Source organism: Camponotus vicinus, unplaced genomic scaffold, assembly GCF_025532165.1.
Source record: "Camponotus vicinus isolate PSW18456_S1 unplaced genomic scaffold, iyCamVici1.0 SCAF_5, whole genome shotgun sequence".
Lineage (NCBI taxonomy): Eukaryota > Metazoa > Arthropoda > Insecta > Hymenoptera > Formicidae > Camponotus > Camponotus vicinus.
The window spans coordinates 2,105,393-2,116,885 of NW_028141977.1; the positions used below are offsets into that span (position 1 = coordinate 2,105,393).

General features: G+C 28.1%; 1 long non-coding RNA gene across 1 annotated transcript; it reads right to left on the reverse strand.

Moving 5' to 3' along the window:
• Positions 1–4,233: 4,233 nt before the first annotated feature.
• Positions 4,234–5,451, reverse strand: LOC145971420 (uncharacterized). The gene is made up of 3 exons (XR_014438875.1): positions 5,310–5,451; positions 4,868–4,946; positions 4,234–4,576 (listed from the first exon to the last, which is right to left on the reverse strand). It is a non-coding gene; the product is annotated as an uncharacterized LOC145971420 (long non-coding RNA).
• Between the last annotated feature and the right edge of the window lie 6,042 nt (positions 5,452–11,493).

Consider the following 11,493-nt stretch of genomic DNA (forward strand, 5'->3'; position numbering starts at 1 on the left):
AGAATCACGTTTAAAACAGTCATTAATAAAGTTATCGATCGTCTTTTAAATTATAGAAGAAAATATTTGCACTACCAGCATTTTGCACGAACTATTAAAAACAATATTCAAAGACGTGGAAAGATAAACAAAGCTTCAATGTATAAGTCAACGATTAAATTATAAGATAAATCGCGATTTAAAATTCCCGAGAAAACGCGACGAATAAATAAATCGATAATATTCGGAATATCCGATTGTGATATGTATACCTTTTATAATATAATAATCGAAGCGCCTCAATAGACATTATAATCGCGCGAGATATAATTATCACATAAATGCGAAGATATTTTAACAGACAATTTGATGACTGTAATATTTACGAATACAGTACTCTGTCCGAGTCAACTGCGAATCTGTATAAGATAAATCGCGACTCGAATTCACGAGAAAACGCGACGAATAAATAAGTCGATAATATGCGGAATATTTGATCGCGATACGTATAATTTTTATAATATAATAATCGAAGCTCTCAATAGACACGTGCGCGATATAATTATTATAACGTAAATATAGAAAATCGAAAATATTTCGACAAACATTTGAGGTCTGTAATGTTTGTGAATATGCAATTCACTGACCAATTTACCTGCGAATTTTTATAAGATAAATCGCGATTTAAAATTCGCGATAAAACGCGATGAATAAATAAATCGATAATATTCAGAATATTCAATTGCAGATATGCGAGTGACATACCGGTAATCCGATAAAAAGAGGAGCGATCTTAAAAATAGAGAACGATTAACAACTTGTTTCTACATCAGATTTCGCAAGATCAATCTGCGAAGAAAAGTTAAGTGATCCATTGAACGTCGGGAACTTCACTGTAGGAGGGAGCGAATCCTGGATCTTCCGGACTATTCCTGATAGCAATGATTTCAATAATAAATCAACGACAATTATCCCTCGTCATTATCTTCAATTCACGAAATTGATATGCACCTCAGAAAACATGTTCTTCCATTATTAAGAAATATATTTCTTTATTGAAAATTAAATGAATATAACGACCTTTTTTATTCAAATGTGATTACGAACGATTATATTTATAAATAATAAAATACATGCATTATTGGAGTTTGTGTTAAATGTGCGAACACATATAATTTGGAGTACCGTTCGCGCGCGCGAGACGAATCGAACCCGATATCAGCAAGATTTAAAAAATTTCAATTCGAACAGTGTGCAAAATAAAATAAATCAAATAATTTTAAACCATTAATTCTGGATTAATTCTCTAGATTCTTATTCTTATAACGTTTAAATTAATAATTTCTTTTCTTTTAATCAATATCTTACTGATATAGGGGTACCCATTCGATTTGTCTCGAAATTTTTAAGTATTCGCACATTTTATGTAACATTCATGTATAATTTCGTTTATATATAATATATAACATTATTAAAAATTAGAAAAATATTTTGGATACGTGAATTTGTGCATGTATTTTATTATACATATATATAAAATGGTATATACCTAAAAACTAATATTTCAAAATGGCGATGGATGTCCAATATCTGCAAATAGTTTCTTAAAAGAAACTAAAAATTAATGTTAATATCCCCAGCACCTAAAAATAATTTTTCAAAAGAGACAAATTATATTAATTAAAAATATATTCGTTTGTAATCATTTTTTAATTACAATATGAAATTACTTGAAAAATTAAAATTTATACACAACGCTATATCCATATTTAATCTACTATTAAATCTTTCTGGCATTATATATATAGACAATAATAATACTAATCCTAATAATGATAGAACATTTTTAACGAAGAAAAGAAAAGATACATTTCTCTCATTTAAATATATATTATTTAAATTAATTCGACGTTAAAGAAGCATATCGTCGTTGAATTACTACCGAAATCATTGCTTTCGGAAATTGCCAGGAAAACCTGGGATTAGTTCCTTCAATCTTACAATAAAAATTCCCAATTTTCAACAGGGCACCGAACTAGACGTCGCGAATGGATCTCACAAGAACCGGTGAGAAATAATTCTCCATGATGAAAATCGTTTCGACTCCTCGGCGATACAAGCCACGCAACTTTCATTAACGTTTATTTAACGGAAGGAACAATGATAACTCTTTTATTAAAACGACAATCTCGTCTAAGAACGCGAAAAAGAACGCGAGAAAAACACGGTGTTTTCGCAACGGTAATTTATTAATTTATTTATGAATATTTTCCGATACGAAAAAAAAAAAATTCGTAAATACAAATATAACTGAAAAAACAAATTATTAAATTTATAATAATTAACTCGCGATTCTATAATATCGAAGGTGATCATTAAATTTTGTGAAGCTAATATTTAATCGTTGACTTATCACATCGAATCTTCACTCTCTTATTCGACATTTTTTTATATTTAATTAGCAATATTTAGGAATATTATCTGACGAGAGGGACAGCGATAAAATTCTTCTGTTAAAATGATAATCTCGTATAAGGACGCGAAGAGAACGCGGAAAAAACACGGTATTTTCGCAATAATTCAATAATTTATTTTAAGAATATTCAGTTCCGCGCGATATGGAATTCATAAATAAATAAAGCTAATGGAAAGCATATCATTAAATTTATAATAATTGACTCGCGATTCTGTAACGAAGGCGTCCGTCAAATTTGATAATGCTTATATTTAATCATTAATTTAGCATCGAATTTTTACATTTCATATAAAAATTTTCCGAATTTATTAATGACTCTTTGACATAAAAATACAAACAGTTACTCTTTTATGAATATTCCAAAAATATATACTACAGAAACAAATACATTAATTTAATGAATTACTATTATGTTAATTACTATTATGTTAATTACTATTATGTAATCATTATACGTATACTTTCGATAATTTTTCGTGTAATTTTGCATAAGAATTTACAATCGTAAATACAATTTCATATAATATAATTATAGTCATAATTGTATTGTATTTTACAATTAAAATGTCAATGTTAGATTATAATTAAAATACAATTATAGCTATTTATAATTTATAATTTACAATTTACAAATTTATGATGCTATCAATATCAAATAATAATATTCGATTTATTCAAATATTTAATAACATCGATATAATAATTTGATATTGATAGCATTAACATTTGGATTTAATATTATATTTGATTTAATACACATATATTTTAAAGTTTTAAAATAAAGTATAACATGTTAAGATTTCTTAAATGTTAAATATTATGCAATTTCTTTAATATTTCTGAAGATAATTTGGATAATTTAAATTTCACTTTTAAAACATTTTTATTTTTAAAACATGTTATATTTATTTTTACAACGTTTTTAAAAATAAATTCAACTTAATGAAAATAATTTTAATTTACCCCTAGGATTATTGGAATATTAAAAGAAAGAATAAATCTTACTTAATAGCCCTAACAACCCTATTATTAAAGGATTCTAATAATTTTAATAGCTCTAACAATCCTACTATTACAGAATTCTAATGATCTTAGAGCCCTAACAACCCTAATATTAATAGAAGAATTTTAATGATTTTACTTAATAGTCTTAACAACCCTACTTCCTGATTAACTAAAATTATTCGAGATTTGAGGAACCTATCTCTAATCATCACCTCACCTAATCATGTATATATTTTAGTCACGTGCCCTAACCGCGTGCCCTAACCGCGTACCCTAACCATACTCTTCAGGCCAGTTGAACCTACCTTTCGTTGATCCTGGCCACTTTCTTTCTCGATCTCTAATCAGAGATCGAAGAAGGAGATAATTACTCCTTCTTTTGCCGGATAATTACCGGCAAAAGAGCGTGAAATATTTACGCTCATTTAGTAACGATCGTTTGATTTCACGATCGTTCGTTAAATATTGAATATAACTTTATTTTAACTGAAATAAAGCCAAATTACTACAAATTTCTATAAATTATATTTTATAATAAAATATAAAATTAATGTGTGTATTTATCATATTACAAATTATTTAATTAATTAATCATTTGGCTTTATATTAAGTTAAAGTAAAGTTTAAAAACAATATCTACAAACAAATTTTACGATGGATGAGCTATGAGCAATTAGAAAATAAGTGCGTATTATAAGAATAAATTAGCATCAAAAATTGATAAAGCTGATAATTGTTAATGGGTGTCCTTTCTTTAATAAATTAGACAAAATCTTTACAAAAAAATCTTTTCTTGATCTCTTCTTTTTTTAATTAATATTTCAATATATTTTTGCAATAGATGTAAAGCATAAGTTCGAAAGAACTTATTAAAATTATTTAATTTAATTAATTTAATTTAATTATTTAATTTAATTTATTTAATTTAATCCATCCTAGCTCATCCATTTTAAGGCAACGGATTTATCTACAATCTACAATCTACAATCTACAATCTACATCTACATCTACATTTGCAATCTCTACGAATCCGTTACCTTAAAGTTAAATAAAAGTTTCTTTCACTCACCGGCACTGATGCGCAACAGCGGAGTTGTTGTTATCGAAGCTAGTTGTCTATAACATACAAATATAAAATTCATTTATAATAATGTTCATAAAATGCAATTAATATTTTAAAAAATTTTTATCGCGCGGAATTTTATATCCGATGTGTAAAATAATAAGCAGATAAACACGCATGGAAAAATTTTATAAATTTTTGAAACTGTTTTTTAAATAGAAAATTTTATATGACTTTTATAAAAGTCTTTCTCTTTAATTCATTTAAATAATAAGATCAAATTATTGTTCGTTTATAACAAGTTAACGATTTATAACAATTAATATATAAATAATAATATTCACCATCAGGTTGTTCCGCCGGTGCAGGATGCCTCTTCTAGGCCTGCTCCTCCTCTCAGATCATCAGGGTTGTTGCATCGTTCTATAACATACAAAAGAAGATTCCAATGTAGCAGCGTTATTCAAAATAATTAATATTTCAAAAATTATTGTATACATTGAATTTTATATTCGATGCATATAATAATAGCAGATTAATAAAATAATTCTATAAATTTAAAAAAAAATTACTAATAATTCTCTTATAACTTTATAAAAGCTTACACCTTTACAAGATTATAGCTTTAATTTAAAAATCTTTTTCTTTAATTCTCTCTTATTTAAATATAAATAAAAAAATATAAATAAAAACATCAAATTAATTGTTGCGATTAATTGTTTAATTTAAATTATAATAAATATATTTAATATTTAATATATAATTACAAATAAATAAATTGCTTACCAGAAGGTTGCTCTGCCAGAGCCTGATGCCTCTCCTAGGCCTCCTCCTCCTCTCGTCTTAAGCGCGCGATACTTAACGGCACTCCCGCACTCACAAGCGATATTTTTATATCGCTATTTTCGCTATTTCACGCGCGATACTAAACGGTTCCCGCACTATTTCGGTACGATAAAAAATTTTCTATTTGATCGCGCGATGTATATACTTAATATGTATATACTTTGAACCGCACTCCCGGTTTCGGTACGAGCGAAAATCCCATTTCACTTACGAAAATCAGCTTCGAGTCAACAGGTCGGGAATGCAACGATACAACGAGCAAGGACTAAGCCCAAACCGGAAAGAAGACGAAACGATTGACGGAAATAGAGGAAAATGAAGTGCACCAACTCTTTTTCGCGCATAATTACCCTATCTCATATCGAACCTGGACCCGCTAAGCACGATTTCAGGTGCTCCGCCCGGACATATTATGCCTCCCGCGGTTGCTATATGCTACACCAGGCTAGTAGACGGCAAAAGAAGAGGATACCCACATTTTTTAAATGCTAACATTCAGCAATTTAGAAAATGGGGAGGCAACCCCTTTTACCGAGCGAAAATCGTGCCTAGGAGAATCCACTCGACTCCTCGACAGGGTTAACACACGCAGTGCGTGTGGCTGTAGACGAGCAAAGAGAAGGGACCCATTGACGACCATTCCGAGCAATCGATCGAGTTCTAACTAATTCGGGCCGAATCACTTGACGAAGCACGAAGCAAGAGTGTACATTGCATAGCAACGTGTGCAAACTCGAAACATCCTAGTTAGTTGGCATCGGAAGTACAGACTCGTGACAATAAATGAAATTGGGATTTTATATGAAAAGTCCAAAAGTTCCGCGAAAACGCGACGACGCGAGAATACTACAACGCGAAAACGCGGTAACGCGAAAGCGCTTGCCGTCCACGGCACGTTGACGGCACCGACGACGCAAAAGGGTACTTAGCTTCCCATTCAGGCACCTTAAGATTTATCATAAATAGAAAAATTTAAGATAAACCTCAAGGCACCATCCAAGTACTAAGCCCTCCCACCGCGACAAGGTGTACCCCATGGGAGGGTTATATTATATATAATTTTATATATAATATAATACATAATTTGAAATTTATTTTGTAATATAGTACATAAATTTAAATTCGCAAATATAAACGATAAATAAAAATATAAAGGATAAGAGAACATCTATTATACAAAGCAATGTTCAAAATAATTGATTTTAAACCTAATTATTGCGCGCAATTAATTTTTACATTTTTACTTTTAAGTAGATATATTTTAATATTATAAACTGCGTAATTACAAAATAATTTATATTTCTTAGATATAAACTTTTAAAAATACGATAAAAAAAAATTTCTATTTTTTTATATATGAAATATTTAAATAAATATATTAATTTGAAATGTTTTATAAAACATAAAAGTATCTGAAAATATTAATTAATAAAAAAATTTATAAATGTTTTAATTATTTTAAAATAAAATGGAATATTTTTTATAAGTATATGTATTATATATGTTACAATTTAAAATCACTATTAAATCACAATCAAAGAAATAAAACGAAACGAGATATGTATATTTTGAATATATATATTATTGATAAATAATTTATATATTGTTGCGTCCGCGGAACGCGGTATATATCGAACGCGATATATATCGAACGCGCGCGACACAATCGGCATACGCTGACGCTCGTGCACTCGTAAATAATAACGCGATTTAAGGTGCACAAGAATTTTAATAAATCGCGAGTAACATACAAAAATTCAGAATAATCGTAAAACGGATCACAAATAGACGCGCGTCCGCACAACTTGACAGCTGGGCTTAGACTCTCTGACAGTTGTTTATAACAATATCTTGACAACGCGCGCGAAAACGATCTTCTTCGAAAGAATTCAACGGGTGACGAATACATTCGGCAGGACAGGACGCGGGGACGCAACAATATAATAAATAATGAATGTGATAAATAATTTATATTAATGATTCACATCATATCTCTCTTATTGATCCATCCACTTCCAAAACCTCCTTTTTTCTTTTGCTTCCTTCGGTCTTTTCTCGTGGCATTTTAATCCTCGTTGCACTTACACTTATTCACGAAAAGTTCCTCGTTGCACTTGCAATTGTGTTTAGAGAAAGAATTTGATAATATATGAAACGTCACTACTTTATTGCTCAAGGTTACTGTGCGAATGATAATAAAGCCGTGTAACGTATTAACAATAGCGCGATACTGTTTATCAAGGTCGAACACGGTGTTATTGATAATTCTCTCGTTGCCGAAATATTTTCGGTAATATAAAATATTTGCGTGAGGAATATTAAATTATAGAAGTATTTTAATTTATTGATTAAGATTAATCGATTATTTATTAAACTATTCATCATGAAGTCTTTCGTTATGCTAATTTTTTGCATCTATAATTCGGTTGTTTTACTTCGTGTTCTCTCACAATCCAAATTATATTTAGATTGTCAAGTAGAACGATAAAGTAACTCGGATGGAATATATTTGTGACTCTAAGTATTAAAATAATAATTATTTTTTGTTCGTAAAAATCGCAACGATCGAAGTGATTATTTAATATTTTGGATTCCTATAATTTAATCGATTCTCGATTAAATTGTGTGTTTAATTAACAAGGATTGAGAAAATTTAAAGCATTGGTCGAAATATATTTAATTCTAAAATTGTTAAAAAAATATTATAATAAGCATTAATTAATCGAAAGTTCATAACATAATTAATTCTCTTATCCCCGTTTATGTATCTCCTGTTTCAATTTTTATTCGCGGTAATAAATGATTTCGATTCAATAAAGATTTATCGTTGCGATACAGTTTCATGTCGTTAATTAATTTTCAATTAATAAATTTTTATTAATATTTAAAGCAAATTATGTATCGATACTAATCGTAATCGTGTTTAGTAAAAAAATTACAATATACGAAGCGTTTCTCACCACTACTTTATTACTCGAGAGTCACCGTGCGAATGATGACAAAGCCATAACATAGCGCGCTAGTGTTTATATTTTATATTACCGAAGTCGAACACCGTGTTATCGATAATTAATTCGTTGTTGAAATATTTTATATATTATAAAATATACACTAACGGAATATTAAATTAATTAAGTATTTTAATAAATTGATTAAAATTGATTATTTATTAAACAATTTATCACGGAGTCTTTCGTTATGCTAATTATTTGCATTTATAATTCGATTGTTTTACTTCGACCCTGTATACATATCTTATAGTACGTAAAATATTTCGGCAATGAATTTTCAATAACATATAGATAGTGATACGAATAAAATTACTATATGTTCTATACGAATAAAATTACTTCTTTATTAACACATATAGTCAAATATATTTCCTGATAAAGTATAATTTATTATTTTAGATTCGTTGAAACCGTTCAAAACGTAACGATATATCCATCAGGTAATCATAATTTTACTAATTTTACGCTAGTAATTTTTTAAATTAAAAAATAATATAAATGAAATAAAAAAATTTATAAATCACCACGCAATTTCATTGCTCCTCATACATTGCCTGTCTTTTATGCTTTTCCCAATCTCCGTTTCCTCCCTTGTTCGTCCTTTGCTATTTTCTCGTGGCACTCACTCTCGAAAATACTAATTATAATTATGGAACGATTGCGAGATACCTTGCACGGCACGCCTCATCGCGGAATAATTATACAAGAAATGCACTTTATTATATTGTAAAAGATAGAGAACACACGAGGGACGTATGATTCACTCGACATTTATATCGAGCCAAATCAATACTAACTGAAATGCTCATTAAATGCTATTTTCATTGTTGATATATGTATAATATATGTATATTAACACGAATTATAAGATCGAAAGATTAATATAATTGAAGTCGTGATTTGTAATAATCATTTAATTATTAATTCGATAATATACAAAATATTTCGTATCACTATCTTTGCTCAAGTGTCACTGTGCGAATAATACCAAAGTCGTGGCATGTAAACATTAGCGCGCTGTTGTTTACGTCGCCAAAATGTTATTGTCCGTTCGTCATCGAAATATTTTACGTACTTTAACAAATATATGCGCGGAATATTAAACTATGGAAATATTTTAGATTATATAGATTAATAACATAATTATTTATTAAAAGATTAATGTATCCTTTATGGAGCTTTTCGTTACATGTTAATTATTTAGACGATTCTACCGTTCGATGTTTTAAAGTGCGCGTTTTTAATCCGAATTATACTTAAATGATTGAAAAATAGATAAAACGTCGAAAACGAATTATATTGGACTCTACATAAACATCAATAAAAAATAATTTCTGCTCGTAAAAATTAATTTCATATCAATTAAATCAAAATTGGCACATAAAAGCCAAAGCGCGGTAGTTGGAGCATAGGAAGGAAACAACGCTTCCTTCTTATTAATTGTTGTTTATTTTAAATTAAAAAACTACAAAACGAACGTTTCGAATCGTCTTTGATCCTCCTCAGCGCGATTAACAATATAAAATTATATATACATATATATATATATATATATATATATATATATATAATATTAACATCTTCTTGTGATGTCCATTGGAATATCTTCTGGCCAATTTTCTTCAGGCATTTTTAACAAATATTCAAATTGCTGAAGTCTTTTTCTTTTATTCTTTCAATTATTGTTTCTTTTGCTTCATTTTATTCAAAAATATTAATAATTCATTTTATTTAAAAATATTAATATAATAATATAATAAATATTATTATATTAATATTTTTAAATAAAATGAATTATTAATATTTTTATATAATAATTAATAATATATAATAATTAATTTATATTATTATATAATAATTAATATGTATTAATTAATATATTAATATAATGAACAATTAATATAAATAAATAATATAATAATTTTGGTATCTCTCTTAGTCTGACTCTTCCCCTTCGACCTGTCCGGCATGGCTGATTTTACCGGTAACTACGGCCGGTATTCATAATTCACTTTTATATTTAAGATCATCTTAAGTAAGTTGGAAAATGTTATATAACTATTTATTATATAACTTATTTTACTAACTAAACGGAATCTTAAGAAACAATCTAAGATCATACTTAAGATTATCATAAATATAAAAATAGTCTATATGAATATCGGCGTATGTTATCGCCGGCATAGCTCTTAGGTTCATTAGAGTACTCAAACCTCCTCACCCGGCAAATGCCTTCGTTAAGGTAGAGATACATCGAGGAGGAAAATTTTTTTTTATGTATTTTTATTTTTTTCAATACAGGGTTTGGTAGTTACAAAAGTTAATGTAAAATATAATTTGAAATTTAATACAAAATAATTTATTACATGGAATAATTTATTACACGAAAATGTTCAAAATATACGTATAATATAAAATTTACTAAAAATTTTTACATAGTCTAAACGTGACTGATTAGCGATGATTAATTACGCGACCTTTATTAATAATAGATATGCAATAATAGAATTTAATAAGTTTTATGTAACGTAAATAATCGTAATCGAAAGAGTCATTAATAAAATTATTAATCATTTCTACGATTGTAGAAGAAAGTATTTGTATTACTGGCGCATTTTGTGTAGATTACCAAAGGAAAGATACAATAAGCTTCGAAATCAGCAATTAAATTACTAAATAAATCGCGATTTAAAATTCGCGAGAAAACGCGACGAATAAATAAATCGACAATATTCGGTATATTCGATTGCGAGACGCTTAATTTTTATAATTTGATAATCGAAACCATCAATAGACCCGCGCGCGACATAATTATTATCACAAAAATGCGAAGATATTTCGACAGACATTTAAGGTCTGTAATATTTGCGAATATAAAATTCATTATCCTATTTATTTGCGATTAATACGCGATTAAATGTCGCGATTAAGAAAATACATATTGAAAATGCATATTGCATGATTAGTTAAATGAAATAAAATGAATCTTAAGACTTTACAATTTTAAAAATAATTAATATATAATTAAAAGATCGTATTATCGCCACGTTTAATAGAGAATAACGGAACGAATGATTTTAACAAGATCCCTCTAATAATCTAACTATCTAACT